Raw genomic sequence first — 10,146 nt, 5'->3', positions numbered from 1 at the left:
ATGTGACGATGCAGTCACCTGGGCTTTCTGGCCCTGGCTCTAAGTGACTAGCCATTAGGCTAGACAAGCACTTTTAGTTTTCATCGAACTTGAGGTCAGTTAGGCATTGATGCTCATGATGATTCATTCAATGCTTATGTCAATTAGATCTAATATTTTCTTCTTGTGTTGAACACAACAATGTCGTTCTTGACTCTTAAGCCAATACCATACGGCTCGTGCCGATTTCTGACTCATGGATCAGTGCCACACATAAGTAAGCAATGCAACCAGGCATATATCATATGTCAAATATCCAAATGTAGGGCATTCAGCATGCTTACTTAATAATCACTAGCATAATTATGATCATGCACAAATACAGAGATTCAAGCTCTGATCAATCTCATATTCAATATTCATGTCATGCCCTAATCACATGTTTCTCATGCATCACATACTGGGTGCAGTTTTCTTACCTCTGGTTCCAGCAAGAAATAGCAAATGAATGACCCTTGAGAATGATCAATCCTTTGATCCCTTAGTGGCCACCTAGTCATAACCAAATATGGAACCCAATTAATGAAATCAACAATAAAAGGTTCTTGACCTAAACCTCACTCCCGAGACCTCGAATCTTACTCAAACAGTTAGTAGATTCAATCCTGAACCTTAGGAATTGAAACCTTGAGCCAAAAACCCTCAAAAGTGCCCAAAATGTGAATCAGGAAAAGCAGGGTAGCCACACAGCGCTGCCCCCCTAGCGCCCCAGCGCTACAACCAGAGCAGCCTGGCCCTGGACAGTGCTGTAGCACCCTTCCTTGGGCGCTATAGCGCTAGGACCAGGCTAAAACAACCCTGGTTCTTCCTCCTTCGACTTCTCCATTTCCAACCTTAAAAACTTAATCCCAAACCTTATCCAAACCCCCAAATGAACCCAAATATGTACTCTACATGTTCTAGGCATCATAACCCAAACAAACTTTGCCAAAAACCCCCCATTGAATTCTCAACTTTCAAATCAAAATCCCAACTGAAACTCAATAAGAAAAACACAGCAAAACCAAAGTTCTAATGGCTAGAAACTTACCTCAAGCTCAGAATCACACCCTCTTCCATGGTAGAACATAACCGTAGATCATCAAGGCTCAACTCCCTAGCTTGGTTCCTCAAATGGAGCTCAAAAATTCAAAGGAAAAGGAAGAGAAAAAGATGAATGGATGAAGAAGGAGCTATGCTCTATTTTGGTTCAGTTCTATAGCCTTCTTAGTTCATATATATCCCTTAGGTCAAAAGACCAAAATTCCCCCAAGCCTATTTAAAACCCTTAACAACCACCAAGGGCAAAATCATCCTTTCCCATCTATCTCGTTAAACATAATTAACACCCTCCAATTCCCATTATTCTCATTATTCTCAAATGATAATAAATCATACCCCATTAACCTTTAATTCCTGGTAATGTTCTAATCACCAAATTACCCCGAGACTCACCCCTAGCCCCGAAATCAACCACGTTATGACCAAACTGATAGCTTGCATTCAAAGATCGTCTCATGTCGAATGGCTAGAACAAATCCACATTATGATGTGGCCTTATTCAAAATTCACCAACATGCATGAAAATATACAAATGTGCCCTCAACGGGCCAAATTACCAAAATGCCCTTATAATGAAAAATAAACCCATATGCATGCATTTATCATCATATAATAATATAATTCACATAATCATGCATATAATCATTTAATGGCATAATAAATCAATTATGGCCCTCCTGGCCTCCTAATCAAGGTCCTAAAGCTTATTAGGTAATTTGGGTCATTACACTATATGTCTGAGGATCGTTGCTTGTGATAGCCAAAATTCGCAATTCTTGAACTTGGCATAAATTTGATGCTTCTTTAGTCACAGCATGGTCAGTCTTAAATGTTCCTCGTGCTCGACTTCATCCTTGGAGTACACCAAAATATCGTCAATCAATACTACGATGAATTTGTTCAAGTGATCCTTGAAGACCTAATTCATTAAGTCCATAAATGCGGCTAGAGTGTTGGTAAAACCAAAAGACATAACTTGGAACTCGTAGTGTCTGTATCGTGTCCTAAAAGCTATCTTTGGTATATCCTCCTCCCTTACCTTGAGCTGGTGATACCCAAACCGTAGATCAATCTTTGAAAACAGTCGCTCCTCGGAGTTGATCAAATAAGTCATTGATCCGGGCTAGCGGGTATTTGTTCTTAATTGTCACCTTGTTCAGCTCGTACTAATCGATACACTTCTGCATGCTTCCATCCTTCTTCTTCACAAATAGAACCAGTGCTCCCCATGGGGAATGGCCCGATCTGATGAAACCCAAGTCTAAGAGCTCTTGTAACTATGTTTTCAACTCCTTGAGTTCAGTAGGTGCCATCTGGTATGGTTCCTTTGAGATAGGCTCGGTTCCCAATACTAGTTCGATTGCGAAGTCAATTTACCGAGTAGGGGGTAACCCTAGTAAGTTATCAGGAAATATCTCTGGAAATTCCTTTATAATGCGGATGTCTCCAACCTTTAATGGTGTTTTCTGTGCCACATCCATGACGCTTGCTAAGACTGCATGATATCCTTTCTCTATCATCCTCTGGGATTTGAGAGATGAGATAAGTGGTGTCCGTAGTCTTGAAACCTTTCCCATAGAACATAGTTTTTGACCCTTAGGGATTTCGAACATCACTTGCTTGCATGTGCATTCGGTGGTTGCACCGTTCTCGCTAGCCAGTCCATGCCCAATATTACGTCGAAGTCCTTGATCTCTAGCTCTATCAGGTCTCCTTCTAGCTCCATGTCCTCAATTTTGATCGGTACACCTCATACTATTTGTGATGATAGAACTACTTTTCCCGAAGGCAATTCCGTAACAAACTTAGTTCTAAATCTTTCACAAGGTTTGTCTAATTTCTCTATCATTCCTAACGAGATATAGGATTATCTTGCTCCCAAATCAAATAATACTGAACATATATTATCGAGGATAGGAAGCTTACCTGTGACCACCTTATTACTAGCTTCGGCTTCTTGTTGGGTCAAGGCGAAGACTCTGGCTTGAACCATCTTATTGTCCTTCTTTTCTTCTTGTTTAAAGTGCAGACATTCCTTTTTCGATGACCTTCCTGGCCACAATTGTAACAACCCTTGGTGATTGCACGACACTCCCCAGGATGTCTTTTCTGGCACTTGGAGCACTGAGGGTATTCCACATAACCTGACCTATTATTACTGTTATTGGTCCATGCCCTTTTGTCAGCGTCGGCTTGCTTATTATCAGGATGCTTTCTTTTCTGCCCATTATTGTTATGCTGGTTGTATTTGTGGTTTTGACCATTCTAAGTCTGATTCTGCTGCTTGGGTTCAAACTTGCTGGCCTCCTCCTTACTAACATTTGCTTGGAGCCTTTCCACCTCGATAGCTGTTTCCAGAACATCAGTGTAAGAAGTGGTTCAAGGGTTTGCAAGCTTGACTCCTAACTCAATCTTGGGTCTGAGTCCCCTAGTGAACTTGGTAACCCTCAAGTAGTCGGTTGGGACTAGCTCTAGTGCAAACTTGGCTAGACGATCAAATTATCGAGTGTACTCGACTACCGTCAAATTGCACTACTTTAGACTGACAAACTCTTCCACCCTTGTAGCGATGACTGCCGAGTTGTAGTATTTTTTGTGAAACAGCTCCACAAATCTGGCCCAAGTCATGGGGGTGATATCATGAGTCTGTTGTACCAAATCCCAATAGATTCTGGCATCCTTTTTTAGTAGAGAGTAAATGCAAGATATGTGATTCACATTGCCGAGGTTCATGTATGCTAGAATAGGCTCTACATTTCTGAGCCACTCTTCAACCTTAAAGGGGTAGGTTGTCCCTTCAAAGTTTGGAGCGTTCTGCTTACGGAAACGCTCGTACACTGGCTTTATGTACTGAGCTAGATAAGGCACATAGTTTTCTATCATCCATCCCCCATATGGATATCCTACATTTTGCCCTTGCTGGGGTGCTTAAGTCGTTGGCTGAGGTTGCGGCTGAGGCTGCAGTTGAGGCTGTAGTCGTTGTTGTAGTAGTTCTTCTAGTTGTTGCCGTAATCGGATAATCTCAACGATGTTGTCACCCGGTGGTGCATTTCTATTGGTAGCAGCAGTAGTAGCATGTGTTCCCCTTCTTCAGAATGGAGGGGCTTCGTGAGTCTCATTGGTGGTGCTTGTCCGTGCAGACCTTTGGAGCAACATCTTCAGCAAAGTTCTAACAGTTGAGAAAAATACCTTAGAACTTCCTCTATTAGTTTCTATAGCAAAACTTATTCTAAGAAAACATAACTCGGACCTATCAGTTATGATTTCTTATTAAAAAAAACTATGTAAGTCATCTTTTAAATTAGGGTGTGTTTCTATACTTAGACTATTAAGCCACCTTTATTATTTTCTAAGTCTGTTTCTAATCACCCTATATGACTTAATTCTCAGGCTCAAAACTCGTTGCTGTTCCAAAGTTAACCATATTAAGGGAGGGTTGGGATTAGTAAAATTGTTCCCACTACTATGGCCCCCCAAACTCTCAATACAGAACCTGGAACATTGATTTGTATCCACCCTCACTGAACGCAGTCATTATTTATTGAATTTATTCTAAATTTATTATGATTGTAAAAAAAATATCAAACTCATACATGCCATTAAAAATAACAACTTTATTCATTTGGAAAAATATCTTCACTTATTACAATCATAAATTCAAAATAAATAAAGAAATTATACTAATAATTACTAGGATAAAATTTCTAAAAATTAGAATCTTCAACATCTGAACCTTCATCTAACATATCATCATTTATTTCCTCACAATCATCATTATCATGAGCCTCGAAAGTACCTCGGGGAATACTCATTAGGATATTATGCTTTTTTTCATTGGTGAATTGAAACTCAAACCTATAGGTAAACCTAAGTATAAGAAAATAATATCTCATGGCTACCGATAAATCGTCTTCATCATCCATAGTCTCCCATAATTCTTCCAATTTTGAAACTAGAGAAGGAAAATCCTTAAAAAGCCTACTTACTAGGACATATTGGTCCATGGCTCTCATCATAATTTACCTAGTGATTTGAAGGTGAACTATCTCCTTGTGAAATTTGACCCATCTTTGAGAGATTCTTTCTCGCACTCCTATTGTATCCCTTGGCTCTCTAACCCTTTTCAATGCCCTAATGGGGCTCGGATATCATGATAAGTCAAAGCTCCATTCATTTTGACCAAAAACATAATGACTAAAACGTTAGCTATTAACATAAACATAATATTCATAACATAAACACTTACATTGGCAGTTAGATCCGGAGATTTTGCGTGTATATCAAGGAGAACTGTATGCATATGAACCGTGGCTCTGGTACCAACTGTAATAACTCGACTAACTTAAAGACCTCGGACCATTAAAAACTACTAAGCATAACTACTATTTTGGAATACATACATAAAATAATAGAACTTTATTATAAAAATCCAAAATATGGGATCCCATTGTTATTACATAAAATCATAAGGAAAACAAAACCTTTAATTAATTGTTCAAATACTAAATGCAGAAAAACATAAATGCATAATTAAAAAGACTTGAAACAAAATGTCATCCTCGATTTTTCCCATCAATCCATTCATTCAGTTCTCGCCCAATACACATGCTAAAGCTGCCAGGAATCTGTCCCTCCTTCCAAGCTCATTATCCTGCACCATCTAAAATACAAAGGAATTAGCCTAATTGTTCCGGATTTTCCTAAGTGTGTGCAAGTGTACACAATCGTTGAACAAGTAATATAATGAAAGTAATTTTTATCGTCTCCTCAAGGATTGCCAAACAAATATTGTAAAAATCATCATTAAACAACTTGGGGTGCAATTAACTATCCCTTTTTTTTTATGACTAATCAAATTAACTAAAGGACAAAAAGAACTAAACATGATAATTAATTTAGGCGTTTAACAATAAAGCTGGAAAATGACAAATTGCGATTACTATGATGATAAAAGTTAGGCATATCAAATCCCCCTAATTTGTAGTTTTGCCCCTGATGTTGCAACAAAGTTCATAGCAAAGTTCTCTTGTAACTAGGATTTCCAATTTAATGCACATGCCATTTTTCCAAATGCTCATGTTAAAATTCCATCAATTAGATTCACATATTCCTATGCTAAATTTAATTTCAAGAACATAATTCCCAGCATCAATCCTTCAAGTTTGCAAGGTGAATAAAATATTCCTAAGTTATTCACTAATCAATACAAAAGTATCAACATGCATCAATCAAGCATTTCCACTAATTTTTACCCTTCCGGAATTAAAACTAGCTTGTCTCTCACATAAGTTGATCATTCTCAAGCAAGAGATTTGCACAATAAAAATTAGCTCAATTGAACAAGAGAAAAATTTCATAAAACAGTCAACAATTTGGGGGCAATTGGAAATTAGGGTTCATCAATATCCCTAACACAAATAATTTAAGTCATAGTAAAAATACCCAAGTCACCACAATAAATATTTAGCATTATCTCAAGAGTTCAAGGAAGAAAGAAAAAGAAGACAAAATTATTTGAAAGTTGAGTTTAGAAAAACAAGCCAAATTGATAGAGATATTCTCTTCTTGTCTTCTAACTCTTAATCCTCTTCTTCTTCTAGCTTCCTTCTCCTTCCTATTCTCTTCTTAATGATTCAGCTCAAAGAAATTCAGAGAAAAACCCTTTAATGGAGCTTGGACGGCTGGTTCTCTTCCTCTCTCCCTATTTTCTTGGGTGAAGAAGATAATCTCTTTTTGGGCTCACAAAGGGTATAAACCCTCTCCTTCTCTCTCTACACGTGGGGGACAACATTCTGCTCCTTTTCAGAACTTTTGCAGCTCCTTTCCACCTCATCTAAGTACATGCCAAGTGTGCAGACTTTATGTTGCTGACTGTCCACACTTTGCTGCAGCAAAGTTGACTGATGTTGCAACAATTGCCAGAATTTCAGCTCTAATATGATTTCCTTACACATGCTTCACTAAGCTTTCCAAGCACCCTCTTCCAATGCCTTCAAAATAGATACCACCTTTTTAGAACATAATTCCATTATTTTCCACAAGAGTTATCATTAATTAAAACAAATTACACAAACAAAGTTAAGAGACAAAGTGACTAAAACCACACAATAACAGCACAAACACTCTATTTCACCTAACATTTTAAGTCCAAAAGCTCATTTAATAACTCTAAAATATAGAGTTATCACACCCCCAAACTTAATCCATTGCTCGCCTCGAGTGATGACTTTAAAAATAAAAGACAAGAAAAGAAACAAAGAAATCTAACTTAACACAAGACACACACGCAAAATAACAACTTAAGACGACATAACACACCACACAACTATAACAGACACAACCCACAACACAAAGACTCAAAATAAAACAACACTAGGAATCAATTTGGACATGGTCATATCAAGTGGGAATAGAACTCTCAAATCAGTGATTAAAAAGATAACTCAAGTGTATATGCAAGCCAAGTTCCTCAAGTATTAAGATGCTATCAAACCAAAAATCAAGTGTTTACCCTTAAAGTGTATACATAGCTCTTCCCAAACATTCTCAATTCTCCCTAAAGTAAATTAGATCTTGATCCTAAAGCCTAATTATTGTCTCCATAAGTTGACTTAATAATTCCCTCTCCACTAATGTAGACAAACACTAACCAAGGATCAAAAGGTCTTTATCAAGCTTGTAGTGTAAGGCTTAGGTGTGGGTGGTTAAGATAAGTCATTTTAGGCTCAATTTCACTTTAAAAACACCTTAATTTTCCTAAGACCAAGTAAGAGCTCACAATCACTTCCCCAAAAGATTACCCCCCAAAAATCAAAGTCACTCTTGCCATTATTCTTTATTGCTAACATGGACAGAAACAAAGAAAGAAAGAAAGGAAATGAGACAATACTTTCTTTTTTTTTTATTATTATTTTATTTATTTATTTATTTTTTTTAACAAGATGCTACACCCCCAAAATTACTTTCGACCTTATGGATAAGGGATGCACTCTTTCTTTACAAACACACTTCTTTTTTTTTATATATATAAATATCTAAATTTAAATAAAACAATGGCAGTGACACAACATGAGATCCACTCCCCCCAAACTTAAAATGAAATCCACACTAAAATACCACTCATAAAGGCACACTCCTCTCACCCTCTCTCATGATGCAACACTCAACATATATTCAAGAAAAATCAAGGTGCTCAAAAGGTATGGTGACTGGATATGTATATAGTTGGGCTAGCATGTGGTGAAGAAAGAAAGGGAGTCTAATAAGCTCAATGGGGTGACTAAGGATAAAATAGTATATAATGGTTGGCTAGAAAGGCTCAAACGGTCCAAAGATGGCCTAAATCATGTCCTTGGTTTGGTGTTGTCTAGGATTTCGCCTCAAGGAACCACTAACCAATTCTAGAAACTTAAGCTCTCCCAAAAATCTAGCTACTTTAAGGGTTTAAGAAATTATTGGTCGAGCTATGCACACAAAATTGGGACACATTCTCATTATGGTTGAATTAGCATAAAAAACTTTAAGTATTAAAGGCTCGCTCATACACAAGGGTTGCAATTTTTGTTTTCTGACATGTTATCATCGAGCTATTCCACATTTAAACACAACCAAATTGATTCCATTATAACTAGACTCAAGACTTCAAACAAAACACGCCTAACAATGCCTAAAACATAATAAACATAAAGGAGATTAAAACACGACAGCAGTTATCAACAACACCCCCCCAAACTTAAGGGAGAGCGTTGTCCTCAGTGCACAAAATCAATAGAGCAAAAAGAATAGGAAACAAAAAAAAAACAAATAACATAAACAGAGCAGAAAAAGAAAAGATTGTGGAAAATAAGGAAACTCCCTCTACTCGCTATCCTCCTGCTCGTCGGAAGAGGCAGGCGCAGCGGATGGTTCAGGTGCATGCCATCGCTCCATTATGGCCTCAGGAAACGATGGAAAAAGTTCGGTGGGCCGGAAAGATTGACGCAAAACATCGTCACGCTGGCGCACATAGTCCCAATAGGTGTGCTGCTGGGTGGTGATGGCCGTGGGCTGGGTTGTCGCTGGGTAGTGATGGCCGTGGGGTCGGGGGTCGTTTGGGTCCGTGAGGTGGGGTGTCACTGGGTGGTGATGGCCGTGGGGTCGGGGATCATGAGCTGGTGGTGGTGGGTGGCGGCTGGGTGTGTTTCAAAGAAATGGGGATGATGAAGATGATGGGTTTAGGGTTTCAAAAATGGAATGGGTCAAATTTTTACTCTATGTGTCTTTTAACAACTTTGTTGCATCATCGTAGAACTTTGCTGCAACAAAGTTAAGTCAAAGAGCAAGACCAAAAATGTGCTTTGTTTTAATGCTGATGTTGCAACATCATGGAACTTTGCTGCAGCAACAGCCAAGTCAGAGAGCATGCTGAATTTTGATGTTGCAACATCATGGAACTTTCCTGCAGCAACGGCAAGTCAGAGAGCAACTTGAATTTTGATGTTGCAACATCATGGAACTTTGCTGCAGCAAAAGCCAAGTCAGAGAGCAAGCCAAATATGATGCTACATCACTCCAACTTTTCAACCCCTTTTTAATTCCATTTTTCTACAACCATAAGCACATTAAACCATCAAAATCCGATGTTCCAAAGAAATATATTATATACATACATATATATATTTTTCATATATTTCTTGTCTTCTCCTCTTCTTTTTATTTATTTATTTATATATATATATATAATATACATCTATATAAACTTGGGTTGCTCTCCAATTAAATCTCAAAGTTCCACAGAAACCCGAGTTTTTACATATTCTTCAAGGATCCTCCAAGGAGATTGAGCACTTGTTTCGCTCAACCTCACCTCCCCAATAATGCTTGATCCTTTGGCCATTAACCTTGAATTCCCTTTCGGAGCCTTCTTCACGCAATTCCACTGCTCCATAAGGATGCACCTTAACCACCAAGAATGGGCCCGATCATCTTGACTTCAGCTTTCCTGGGAATAGTTTCAAACGCGAGTTAAACAACAAAACTCGCTGACCTTCTTTGAACACCCTTGGCTGAATATGCTTGTCATGCCAC

Source organism: Humulus lupulus, chromosome 3, assembly GCF_963169125.1.
Source record: "Humulus lupulus chromosome 3, drHumLupu1.1, whole genome shotgun sequence".
In the NCBI taxonomy this organism is placed as follows: Eukaryota; Viridiplantae; Streptophyta; class Magnoliopsida; order Rosales; family Cannabaceae; genus Humulus; species Humulus lupulus.
This window is presented reverse-complemented; position numbering follows the sequence as displayed.